We start from the raw sequence: 12,230 nt of genomic DNA on the forward strand, positions 1-12,230 counted from the left end.
GTCTCAGAACAACAATGTCAGATTTCCATCTCTGCCAAGACAACATTAAGACAAAAAATATGATTATTTCAGTGATTAGCGTGACTCACATCCAGAATTGTGGATTTAAAGATGATTACTGTTGGGTATGAGATCATCAATTACATTAGCTAGACCATCTGCATTTAACGTTGCTGTCAATCATTGCACTCTTGAACGAAATTGGCAAAAGATCCATTTTAAATGTGTTTTTTTTTTTGTAATTAACAAAGAAAACTAATAAACGATTTGCAGTTTGACCTTCAGTGCCCTTTAAACTAATTTGATCAGGTTTCCCTGCAGCAGTAGATATCTTTGATTAGTAACAAACCTCAATCCAGCAGGTGAGTGGTACTGGCCACAGCAACTGTATAGCCTTCAGCACACCACTTCAATAATATTGAGAGCTAAATGGTTTATATGGCTCCAGTGTCAATATGTCTGTGTGCTGCAATACAATATCTCAATCCTGAGTTTCAAGTTTATTTTCCTTTTCTCACATTCATTTCAACTGTTCAACTTCTCCCTGCTTCTTCTGATGTTTCTGACACGTTTGGTGTTTTTTTTCTACCTTTTTCTAATGTTTATCGCTTTCGCCTTTCTCAGTTCTGTCCCTTTTTTGTTTGCTGTTGTTTATTCTGTCCAGTGTACACCATTCACCTGTGCTCATAAAAGGATTAATTGCTCTCACTGGTCTACAATAAAAGGTCAAATTAAAATTAGAAATATATATTTTGGGAGATGAAACATACTTCCCTGTCAGAAATGAGACGACAACGTTAATATAGGCCTAGTAAATATGAAGCTATTAAACCAGAAGGTGGTTTGCTTAGCTCTGTCACCTCTTCTGGCCTAAAAATAGCTACCCCTAAATACATAACCCCGTCAAAACTTCTTGTTTTCACACCACCACTTTTATTAAAAAGAGAGATTTAAAATGAGACTTGCCCTCGTCACTGCCTCCAATCTTTATGCCAATTACATTCATTTCTCAGAATGTTCATTCATTTGTGGTTATCCTCTTATTTGCAAAAAAACAAACTATCAAAGATACTGTTCATCATCGTGGTCTTAAGTCATTTTCCACACAACTTTTTTGTCTTGTATATCTCACTAATTTATAATATGCATAAGTCAGTCTCACAGTTACTGTATATGTATAGTATTTATTGCCAATTGCATTGCATATAATATCTATTATGTATGTTTGTGTTTTCCTTGGAACAGCTTGATTTGAAAAATGTGCACTAAAATCAGAATAATGAGCATAAATCAAAAACATAAGTCGGGTGTAGAAAGGATTTTGTCAGTTTATTTTATGTTTACACCTTAATAATTGCCCTCAGGCGTTTGAATGAAGAACATAAAACACATCTTAAGTAGCCTTGACAGATTTACAGAATATTTATGGCAATATGTATAATGACCTTAGCTCACAGCCATTAGTGGACACAATGACAGTTCAGTTGCCTACAGTAGCTACACTTTTGAAAGTACTATGACCTGAATGAGTGAAACCCTTCACAGGCACCATATGACAACTCTCCATCCGTGGAAGAAAAATCTATAGCTCAGTAGAAACAATTCACTCAAGTACTATCGATCAGTTTCTAGTTTGCTCTCATTGGGCCACTGCGGGTTTGAAAGGTCAGAGAACCTCCCACTGTTTGGGTGTTGTGCCACTTTGAGAAAATAAAAATAGGAAACCATCAGTCAACTCTGTCACTGGAATGAGTCGCTGATTTTTGTGACAAAAACACCACAAGGCGAGTAGCTGACTTAGCAGCCGAGTGGCATTCAAATACAAAACTAATCGACATCATATAAGGAAATCAACCACCCACATGGCAAATGTCGGGCAACTTTTTCTCTGACAGTGCATGAAAAATATTCCCATTCCCACTCACTGACTACTTTTTCCTCACTCCCTTCTCAAACTGCAAAGTAAATAGGACATTTGCTGTGCAAACTATGAAAGTTGTATTTGTATACTGACTGTGCTAACATAAAGTAATTGCTTTATTAAAAACAAGGGTGGGGGAAAAATCATCTAATGATGGCAGCTAGATATCGGGTGATTTATTATTCATCACGAAGCTGTTATTTGCAGAACCAGAAATGGATCAGCTTCAGAGAGGAAGCTCCTACACTGATGCACAATGTGTACAAACCACATACATCCCCAACACTGTAGATTAACTCAAACTGTTCAATTAACTATAGTAGACTAAATATATTAATATTTTTAAATAAATATATTGTCTGCTCACAGTGCAAGATGTATTTATTTATATTTGTTTTTTTTCCTTGAGCCTATACTTCTCACTTGCTTAATAATAATTTTCCTGAGGCGTTAACAGTGGAATATAAGTTATGTTCCCACTTAGAGGAAAATACATAATAAAGCAGGACTCATATGAGTGGACACCGCAGCGATTGGTGCCTGTCTGTAAATTTCTCTCTTTTTTTGCATAAATTGATATGGCGTTAGTCAGATTGTGAATGTCCAGGCCTCAGATTGGTGTTTTTATGGGTCACATCTCGAGCAGTTGCCACTTGGTGCCGATCCATCAGGTAGACAATGACATATTTGACCGGTGGTGTTAGGAGTAAAGCACTCACCGAAGCCAACTTATCTTCTCTGCACCATAAATGACTTTACAGAGTGCACTTGCCATCCATTTGATAGAAGCTACAATAATTCACCTTAAAGAAGCCAAAATCAATTGCATTGTCTGGGGATAGGGTTTCTTTTCTTTTCACATGACACTCCATAAATAATTTTAGTTTGGAGTTCAGGTCCTTCTATGCTTTACACGTTCCCTGTTGGCAGAAAGGCACCTATACATTCCAGTCACATGTACATTCATGATTACATACAAATTTAAATGAGGGTCCATGTCTGTCTGGTGTTCCAGGCTTCAAAACTACACCTTTCAGAAGAACATCAACCAATGCCCCTCCTATAAACTCCCCGCCACAAAGACCAACCTCTCACTGTGTCTTCATCGATGAGCCGGTGGTCCCTTGTGAGAATGCTATCGAAGAAGCATTTTGAAAGGAAGAAGCTGTGGTACGCTAGTCTGTCAGAGGCGGAACAGGCGAGGTTGGAATGTGAGTGTGCATCCAGTGGGAGCGGGTTGCAGGGGCTTTGTGGCCTTGTCCACTTCCAGGCTACTAAAGGAGTTTAGAGGGCAGACACAGCACAAATTAACCAAATAACTCTCCACAGAGGCTGAACGAATCGGTCACTGGCTGTGGCTAAAATGAAAAGACTCAGTATGGACTGCCAAAGACCACTCAACAGGCAACACACTCCCAGGTCAGCCTGTGGTGGGTCTTCCCCAGCTGAGGGTGTCTAAATACCCCAATATAATCTCATCCACTCTATTCCCACCTAGTGATGGGAGTAGTGGGAGGCAGAGTGTACAGCCCAGCATGGCAAGGGAATGGGTAGTCCTGTCCGGCACCACTCCCAGACCCTGCCTTCCCCACCCCATCTTTCTCCTAAAAGACATCTCATAGCATAGGGGGTGGAGTGGCTCAGTGTTTAAGACCCTACCCTGTGTGCGAAAGACATCATGGTCGCAAGTTCGATTCCACCCCTGGCTGATTGTACTCAATTCCATTGTAAGTCGCTTTGGATAAAAGCGTCTGCTAAATGACATGTAATGTAATGTAATCGCAAGTTTAGGGATTGAAACACCTAGTCCTACTAGCAGAAATACTATACTACCTAACCATGCACAGTCTGCACAGTCATGAATTATGGGCTGCACATGGAGCTTTGACAATGAGTGTACCAGATGCAGAAACTATGATGGACCAAGCAAGAGCGCCTGTATTTAAATCTGTACAAGCAACAGAAGGAGATCCTTGTTAGTGTTGCAGCATCAAGAAAGAAACATTTCTGTGGAAGGATGACAACTAGGATATGTTTTATTTAATGAGAGCCCTCACCGTTTTAGTTCACCCCCATTTATCTCCCAAACTGTCATGTCTTTGGGTAAATATTTGTGGTACCTGCTAAAGGCTTGGCAAAACTGGAGCACAAAATATTGATTCCAGTGGCATCTTGGTTTTGTATCTTGTTGTCAGCTGGGGACTTTTTTCTCCATCAGTACTCTGCAACCTGATAATTGATGCTGTTGTGGGGCAGCATGTGTTGATGCAGGTTCTTTGAGATTTTCAGTGACTCTTACTGTCACAAACCGGCTGTTTTGCTGAAACTTTTCACACATTAAATATAGCCTACTGTACATACAAAAAGTACATTCTGCTCTAACACTTTTTGGAATGTATTTGTGTACATCTCTCCCTGATGAATCAATTTGGTTTGATTCAATTAAATTAGACTTGATGCAATACAATTATTTGTTTAATGTAGGCACTCATTTTCAATTACAGTTAGAATAAGTATTATATATAGAAATATTACTTCAATGTCTATGATTATTTCATAAAAGTAATAGTATATTAAGTAGCCACGAGGGGATGACTGGAAAATAACTGGAAGTTGGTGGGAAAATTTGCAGACTTGTCACCTGATTCATAACATCAGGAAATACTGTATCTTCCTTGGAGTAGAATACAAGTTATGTTCCCATTTAGATGAAAATCCACAATGATACATGACTCATGAGTGGACACCAGTATGATTGGAATTTTCCAATGGATGTCTAGTTGTGTCAAGTTGTTATCTGCAACATCTGGTTGCAAAACAGAAAAGATGACAAAACATGACACCATTGTATCTTCTTTGGTTGTCGGACAACTGGACTTGCTTAAGTCAATCTGAGGACATTTCACCTCTCGTCCAAGAGGCTTCTCCCGGTGCTGACTAATCGGTGGAAAAAACTACAGAGACTAAAAGTATTTAGCCTCTGTAGGCTGGATACCGGTCTAGAGAAGCGTTACATTAAACAATAATGGTTGTCAAGTTGAATAATGCAGGTTATTCAGCCTCTGACCCAGTTTCAAGGTGAGAATGAGGCTCGATACTGTAGGTTCACTTGTTTTAGAGAGAGAAAAACAATATTCTCAGAGGAGAAAAAAAGTCATCATTGTCATCACTAATGCCCTTTTTAATTATATGAAATGTGGCGGTATAGAGTGTGGGGTATAGATTGGGCTGAAATTCCCCAAGGAATGAGTTGACTGTCCTCTTGCATCAGGTCTGACTCTTTCTTCACCTGTGCAACTTTACTGAACAGCTGTGGCTTGCAGGCATATGTGGGTCCAATGTGTGCAGAGAGTCTGCTGCTGTGCGTCGACTGTGAGCCTTGTCTTTCTACACCGAGTTTGACTTAGATAACATTCATTAATAATAACAATCATCCATTCTTGATGAGAGGTTGGGGAAGTAGAGAGTTGGAGGCTGAAAGTAGTCACGAAACAGATAAGGGGGAGAGAAACATAGTAATTCTGTCTCTCGATCTCTCTGCCTTTTACCAAATATTTTCAACATAAATATGATTTCTATAATACAAATGTAGCCTTCACCTTCTCCTGCATACATACAAGTTATATTAACAAACACAACTGGCCTTCAAAATCATTGGTGTGGTGGTTTATGTGAGCTATCTGGGATGTAGCCATCCTCCACTGCAGCTTATACTACTGCTTTGACCTCAGCTGAATGTGAAAGAACAAAACTGTTGTATCACCATTTTGCACTCAGCAAAAAAACAGCTAATATGTCTTCTTTATTGTTTATCAGTATAAGGGGCCAACCAACAAAGCGTGTTAGGATGTGGGTCAAGAACAGGGGGCCAGCAGAGCGTGTAGAGACAGACAGGAAAGACAGAGACATAAGAGGACGGAGATTAAGTTTCTTAAAACTTGAAAATGGTGATTGCTCGAAAACGGCAAGAGAAGTCTAGTTGTTAGTCTGCAGAATTTATGTAAGAATGTATGTATAAATAACTGGACCTGAAATGAGCTTCCCTCGTTTCTAAGACAAGCAACCACCACTGGTCTCTAACACAAATGTTATGAATCCCATTCAAAGCTAATGAGGTGAGGTAGTGTGATGTGGAAGGCTGGACTGAACACATAGGAGTATGGCATAACCATGTTGTGGTATAGCGAGGCCAGACTCCAGGCCTTCATTGATGTTGACCTCCTTTTTTTCTGGTGAGCTCAAGCTGTGCGTTGCTTCTTCACTTGGGGTCAACATTAAAGTCGTGGCTCCGGTGACCCTCATGTGGACGATAAAGTGGTAGAAGATGAATGAATAAAGTTCAAAACTGAATTCAGCAAAACAGCAGGGAGACAATTTAGCGGCAACATCTAGTATTTCCTTTGACTCGTGTGTCAAATTTCTCCTTCACAACCACAAACCCCACCCTCATACAGTCCAGCCAATAAATGAAGTGCATGACATACACATGAGCAGGATTGTGTTGAATGTTTGCCTCGTCTGTAGTTAAGCAAATAAAAAAAAAACATGTGTCTCAATCATAGCAAAGTTCTGTTTCTCTGTGTCTTGGTCAGTCCTATTTGCAAGTTAATGAAAAAAGAAATGTCTACAACAAGTTTGCCACTTCACATAAGGCAGGCCTTATCACTTCCTGTTTGTAAGTCTGTCTTAAAAACCCTTCTTTTCTCTTTGGCAATCAACTGAGTGCAAGTTATACTGTGAATGTCCAATGTTTTTACCTCTCATTTGGCCTGTGCTTGGCTATGTTTGGGTTGTTCAGGGATGTTTTAAAATGTTTGCTTTATTACTATACAGCACATTGGTCAAATGTTGTCTACAAATACCAGTTAGCCCGTGGTAATGCTTAAGACCCTCATTTGTGGTGTGTGTGTGTGTGTCTCATACTCAGGGGACTCTCTGTCTCCTGGGAAAGTGGTCAATGTCACTTCCTCTGGCAGTTTTTGACAGTAAGCATTATAAGAAAGTTTTTTGAGCTGATCTCTGACACCCTTAACATTTGTCTGTTGGACAGGTATGTTTGGGAACTCAGTGACTGACTCTGAAAGACAAACTACACCTGGTAGCAGAGCTAAATTTAGGCTACAGAAATTTAGGCTACGGTCTAGAGGGTGTCACTGAATTTAAAAAGGCAACTCGATCTCAACTTAAGCTTGATGTAGTTAACATATGCAGTACAAGTTAACATTTCGCCCTGGTGACAGGTAATTGTCACCAGGGCTTTTGCTCATTTTCTCTGATTATGAACATAAATGACAATTAATATGAAGACAGCAGTGGCGGTTGGTGGTCTTTGAAACAGGGGAAGCTCATTTTAGACCCAGTTATTTATATATAAAATAAGGAGACATGATAATTATGTAAAACTAAATTCTATAGTGTATATATTTACAGTGTATGAACAAAAATGGGGGTTATTGCCGAGCAAATAACGCAAAACAATCAGCTATTTGTGTACAGACTTTCCTTGCAAAATCCACACAGGACTGAGGCAGGAAAGGCTTGGCTGTCATGTATGTTTCTGCAATGCTGTCAATCAAAAACTGGGTCCGTCTCCGTGCCCGCCCACTGCTCCATTGACTCAGTAAGAAGCTGAGCTTCCCTGGAAGTGACAACTTTGCCGTATTTCTCTAATCACCGTCGAGCTCACTGCAGTGAAAGAAAAACCTATTCTGTGCCGTCCCATAGCAATTAGTTGAAGCTGAGCTTCAAGTTGTTTTTATGCTGCTACAGGAAAATGAAATATTCAGCTGATTCTGAATGAACTAGTGACATGCTCTGCTAGAGTGCTGCTAAAATAACACACAAAAGTAAAATTAATAGACAAATATTGTAGTAATGATTGGCAAACAGTGACTTGTGCTGTGTGCCTTTCCTTTTGCCTAGGGCAGATTCAGGATGCACTCTGCTTTCCTTTCCCCACCTTCATGACCCTGTATATGAATAGGTGAGGTATACATAATGGATGCCATAACAGAGCTGGGATTCGCCACAGGGTAAAGGCTAGCATCAATAATGTGGCTGGACTCTGGATTACCCACCAGCTGGTTCTCCACAAAAATGTTACCCCCTCAAGAGTCTAGGACCCTAGTTGTACTTTATTTTGTAAAGTGCCCACAAACACAGTTTACTCTGCTTTTTGCATGTTTATAGTCAACTGGCTTAGCAATTTGTTACGTATACATATAGCACATATAAGTGCACCCTTAGAACACAGAGCATTTAGGCTGCTTTGTCCCATTACTATGTTAAAACATACACAGAGACAATAAAAATGTGCAATATAGAGCATCTTATATCCTCTTTTTCAGCACAACCGATGCAACATGACACGATTTTTCTTCCCATTTTCACCAACTATATAAATCACACCTGAGCAAAAAGTACTCGCATTCGATTTGTGAAACGTGGTAATATGTCTAATTTGTCACATCTGCACAAATAAATCATAACTTTCATTCATCAACACATAACACAGAAAAAAACATTTTGTAAACATTTGTTCCATATAAGGACTTGTGTAGTATTCCCACTGCAATTTGTCAAGGGTGCACTCATGGTAAGTGCACCGTGAGCACTAAGGGTTAAAATATCCAGGTGTGCAAAATGGCAGAAATTGAATAAAGTACACATAAGTAAGTTTGTAAAGTGTATGATCACTGTAAAACAACAATACTATGGTTTCATTAAGTTAGAATATTCTTTGATATACATAAGGCAAAGGCCTTGCTTTATGGAGGCAGCTATCTTCCGCCAAATTGGCCCCACCCACATAAACCTAATGAACCAATGAATACTTGGGAAAGGGAGGTGTGAGTGGAGGGGTCCTCTGTTGGCTACAGTCTGCAGTCATTCATTCATCTTCTACCGCTTTATCCTCCACTTGAGGGTTGCACGGTTGCTGGCGCCAATCCCAGCTGACACAGGGCAAAAGGTGTACAGGTCGCCAGTCCTTCACATATGGAGACAAACAACCATCCATTCTGTAGTCTCACACACATTACACACTGGATCTTTAACAGGAGGCGATTACTCCATGAGGGCAAGGGCAGCTCTGCTTCCTCTGAAATGTCATAATATAAATGGCCAAATATGTACTATTGTTTATTTTTCATTAAAATCAATAACTATACGACTAGTTTGCTCAGAATCAACTGTTTATCACTGATTGTCTGAGAATTTATGTACAAATAACTGGGCCTGGAATGAGTTTCAAAGACCAGCAACCGCCACTGCCTTTAACAGATCCTCATGAGTTGAAATGTAGATTTTTTTTCGTTGTAAACAAACAAAACTAATTTCATGGCCCTTTAGTGCATTATAAAGATTTTGCAGAACTGTTCCCTGACTATTTTAAAACCTACATTGTTTACTCTTCCCTCACTTCATTTATGGCTACACTGCTACCTTTTACAGCACATTACCACTAACAACTCAACCTTAAAAAGGGGTTTACGACACCTCCATGCTCGTGATGTGCATGCGTGTTTTTGAGCACAAACAGTAAAGCACAGTAAATGGAGATAAAGACCCCAGGTCGTCAAAACATTGCTCTACAATTCAGGAGATCAAAGTCTCTACACGGTGCTGGAAATGTACAAAGACAAAGCAACCGTGTGTCTTTACTCTGCTGTCTGCTCCATTCCATTTAAAGTGAATGGTTGCCTGGTTTAAAAAACCCCAAAAAAAACGAGTCAGCAGGTCAGAACTGTAAAGCAGAGGATTTTAGCGTTGAGCACAGCAACAGATTCCTCCTATGTGTTGTATGTATAATTTTAAACTGAGTTTGCCGCGTGGATGAAACGGGAGCTACTGCTTCTATTTGTGAGCCGGGCCGATGCTTTGTAGGATGCTCAGCAGAGCAGGAAGCCTCAGTCAGCAGGGTTCTCCTGCATGGTGCTCCTCTCAGCATCCACGCCTTCTCTTCTCTCCTTCCTACCAGACTGACACCTAAAGTGGCACTAATTGGCATGGGCTCTGACAGCTATCCAGTGTGCCTGTGAAACTTTTAATGACACGTCGTACGCCCAGCAGCATCCAGACTATCTGCCTGTAAAAATATACTCAAGCTGTGCACTGGCAGTATGCTCCCTCATGCTTTCCCCTTCTACTGCTCTTCCCGTCTCCCTCATGCACAAATACAGACATGCCAACCTACACTACCGCACACACTCACTAATGTGGAGTTACCCATCAATGCACAGATGGGTGCTGTCTGGCAGAGATTATGCATAAACGCAGTCAGTTATTTCTCTAACTTCTGCACTGATTTTGAATTATGCATGTATAAAAGCAACTAAAGCGCAACACTTACACACACACAATGCAATTAAACTCTAATTTTGCAGAGCATGCAATCATATCTGCATTACTTTTTTTTTCTGTCAGCCACAAAGCACTAATATGTCCTTTTGTTCCCGTTAAAGCCTTATTCCATATTCTAATCTGCCTTTCCTAAAAATGATATGTGCACAGCAGAGGCGACGGTCACATTTATCTTCTGGTATATTACATTTAAAAGATGTTGCGGTGCAAAACACCGATTGCGTTCATCATCAATCATGTGCCGGCTCACTTAGACATGCATGTGCATATACAGGCACACTGACACACAAACTGGGACACACGGATGCAGACTCACGCGCACAAATACACGCTGCATATGCTCCAGCACATACAAGTCAGGACACAGAGGAGGGGAACATGAAAAGGAGACTTGTCCTAATTATTTCTTGTTCTTTCTTTCTGTGTCAGCTCTTCCTCCAACACCCTTGTTGCATTTAATCTCACATTCTTACTCCCACATTCTCAATATCACATTCAGAGTGTTCGCACTCAGCAGCAGTATCTGTGTCAGTCACTTAAGCCTCTCACAGCTCCTCACACATTTTCTTTTTGTATGACACCACAACAGTGGAGCAGAAAGCAAATTTTTTTTGGGGGGGGGAATAGATATTAAATCCAGTCAGCAAAAGGCTGTGGCTGTGTCACAGCCTCCCCTTAGACAAAAGCTGTGTGGCATATAGTATTTTTCCCACCCTGGGACTGACTTTCTATTTACTGTATATGAAGGCACACACATAATTTCAGCTCGTGTGATGGGGATGGCTGCAGGGGAAAATATAGACAGAAAGAGCGGCAACACAAAAGGGAGAGGATGATGGAAGAGAAGCAAGAGGTCGTCAATCCACCACAGGTGCTTAAATAACCTCCTCTCTCTCTCACACAGCTGGCCTTGGCTCAATCTGCAGCAAATAAGAGCAGCTGGAAATTGTGAGGGAACACCATCTTTCTTTCTCTGGCTCAGGCCTTTACATTAAACCTTCTCTCATGTGTTAGTGCCATGAAGTCCCTGAAGACGGTAATCGAAGGCAAAAAGCTGTCGAAGCAGGGTCACCTTGCGGCTGCTTTGAAGCAGCTGGTGGTAAACAAGCCAGCGAGCAATTATGGGATGGTACTGATGGGCTGAGCATGCAGATCTATTACTAAAGGTATATGCAACTAGCAGTTCCACTGAGTACTTAATATAAAATTGTCCATGAAAGTATGTTATAATGTCAACTACTTTAAATAATCTACAACAAATGCAGTCATTTTTTTCTTTCGCTATTACACAGAAAAATGACCCCTGACCCTTAGACTTATATTGATATTAAGTTTCTGAAATACTGGTACGGTTGCTTCCGTTTGTGAGCAGTTTTTTTTAATTTATAATTATTATTATTTTTATTAAGCTTAGTTCAGGTAGAGCTTATTTTAACTGTGATGTACTGTTGCATATGCTAATTTACAGCATTGTGTACTATGTTATATTCTGCAGGAGTGGGTATGTAAGTGTTTTAATTTATGTTTAATTTATGAGTTAGTTGTAGATTTTCATTTAAAAACATAAGGGTATGTCACAGGATTATGGTCTTAAAGAACACTAATGGCATAAAACATTTTTAACCGTGCACTTTTCTTCATTTGGTCTTGTAATTTCCTCTTGTGGCTATAAAGGTGCTGTTGCTGCAGCTTAGTTAAAGTTAAAGTAAATATATTTGTAACAACCAGGCAAAGTCGATTGTTTCTGCTACTCAAATACAAATGTAAAAACTATAACCTACACGTGTTGCATATGACAGTTTTCTTGGAGGTTATGTCCAACTCGGTCTCATGGGAAATATGTCAGGCTTTTGCTGCGAGTAGTAGGATTGACTCGAGTTTGGCTCTGCTGCTCTTCATGATTTATTAACGACAAGGAAGATATACATATGATGGGATTCAATATGTT

This window comes from Solea senegalensis, linkage group LG21 (assembly GCF_019176455.1).
Source record: "Solea senegalensis isolate Sse05_10M linkage group LG21, IFAPA_SoseM_1, whole genome shotgun sequence".
In the NCBI taxonomy this organism is placed as follows: Eukaryota; Metazoa; Chordata; class Actinopteri; order Pleuronectiformes; family Soleidae; genus Solea; species Solea senegalensis.